Below are 2,260 nucleotides of genomic sequence, written 5' to 3'. Positions count from 1 at the left end.
TCAATCTATAACAAAAAGAATAAACACAAATTTTATACCACTGTACATAATGTCGGTGTTTTAATACAGGAAAACAATGTATGAAAAAGTGTTTAGGTGCATATATATTCAAAAGTGGTCTTATAACCATAACAACCAAAGGAATAAATCCAAAAATCAGGAACATTTTACTGATTACCATCATTTTTATATGTTACATACAATATGATATCCCATCGACTAGAGAAAGTGTAGGCAAGGAGGCTGTGACAGGGATAATAAACCCAGTAAGTCTTCATAAGTAGTCATCTAAAACTGCACAGTTAGGTATATCATTGTAGGTATTATAAAACAAACACTATGGTCCACAAAAAAGTATGTCATCAACCTTTATCTTTGACGTTGTGCTAGGCCGGATATGATGGCGCCCGAGGACGGCAAACTATGGAGGCTCAGTATTCCATAGTACGATCTGACCTGTTGGGTAATTGAATTTTGAACCATCTCACTGAACAGCGGAGCATCGAGGAAACTGACTGCCCAATAGTTTGGTGGTGGAGGTACAATTGTCCTCTGGACACACCGCTGTTTCACAGTAAACCCACCCAAAATTAACAATGCAATGTAATAGAGACGTACTTACTCTTGGGGTGTCAACTATCTGTAAGTTACATGCTGGCATTGTGGCATTACACTCTACACCCCCTGCTCAGTAACTTTTTTTCTTTAAAAAAAGGGCTGCCAACTGCTTACTCTTGCCACTGGAGATATCTAGTTGTTTAAATATACACATGTGTACAAAAACAGCCATGAGGTCCTAGATGAAGAAAGGGAGAATATTGCTGCACAACCAGTAAAAGATGGGCAGCATCTCTCTAAAGGTAAAGGAAAACAGCCTCATCATACAAGAATGCACATTTAAGCACTTAGTAAGTAGTTTAGTACGCATTTATGACTGTTTGACCCCTTCGCATCCTTTTGGTCATTACAGCTGCATTGATTGTGACCTTATGACGAGTTAACCCGCCATCTAGTTAAGTGGGAGGTGCGCTCTGTCTCTCAGAGTTTATTGGGTCCAGTACTCTGCCTCTGAACTGAGACCAATTTTTTTTATCATATGTTTGCTAAAACGTGATTCCCCCTTTCCATGCTTTATGAACCCACACAAATGATTGGGCGTTCCTTGAATTAAGCACCGTTATGCCGGCACTCACAGTGAGTGGTGTTATACACAATCAGCTCTCTCAACAGACACTCTGATCTCCTGTGCTGCTGCAACAAACTCAGGACGTACCGGTACTTCCTAATGAGCTTCTTGCCACAGGTTTTAAGGACGTACCTGTACTTCCTAAAGGGACTGAAGGGACTCAACATAGACTAGACACCAGTCATTCTTAAAACACATAGAAATGGAAACAAGAGGTAAAAATACAAAATATTACAATCCCAATAATATTCTTAAAACAGGGGTCCAACATTATAACTGTAACCAATTAAATACACAATAATGTATACATTAAAAACATATCGATATCATAAATAAAAAAAAGCATAACAGGGTGGATATAACCAAAATAACTATAATATATTATATATATATATATATATAGATAGCTATCTATCTATCTATCTATCTATATATATATATAGATAGATATATATCTATCTATATATATATATATATATATATATATATATATATATATATATATATATATATATATATAGCAAATGGAGAAAGCAGCACCCAAGGGGCTTTAAAATAATTAAAATTGGTGGTTTATGATAAAACAAATTTGATGTTTCAGTCTCTCATGGGGGACTTATATCAAGACCTGTGAGGGGCTGAAACGTTGTTTTTTATATATATATATAATAAACCTCTAATTTTCATTATTTTCGAGTGCCCTGGGTACAGCTTTCTCAGTTAATTATATTATTTCGCTGTGACTGCACCAGGCTTATTATCCCCAGTCGCAGAACACAGACCACGCACTTTAAACAAAACTTTATTTATCTGCAACACAAATCGCATAACACATAATCTTGTTTCAGAAGTAAGCAAAAATGAACATACCAAAAAGTGAATAATCCGCTTCCCGCATTCTTCCGTGCAGTGAAAAGACGTACATGTGCACCTCCTCTAAAACATGAAACGCGCCTTTATACAAGACAAAAATCAATCGCCTGGACCTGATGTAATTCTTTATGAGAACGTTTTTAGTGAAGGCTAATTAGAAAATACATAAAACTAACCTTTCCAAACATATTGCAAGCCTAG

Source organism: Spea bombifrons, chromosome 3 (genome assembly GCF_027358695.1).
Source record: "Spea bombifrons isolate aSpeBom1 chromosome 3, aSpeBom1.2.pri, whole genome shotgun sequence".
Taxonomy (NCBI): Eukaryota; Metazoa; Chordata; class Amphibia; order Anura; family Pelobatidae; genus Spea; species Spea bombifrons.
The sequence above is the reverse complement of the archived record's forward strand: the minus strand, read 5'-3'. Positions refer to the sequence as shown.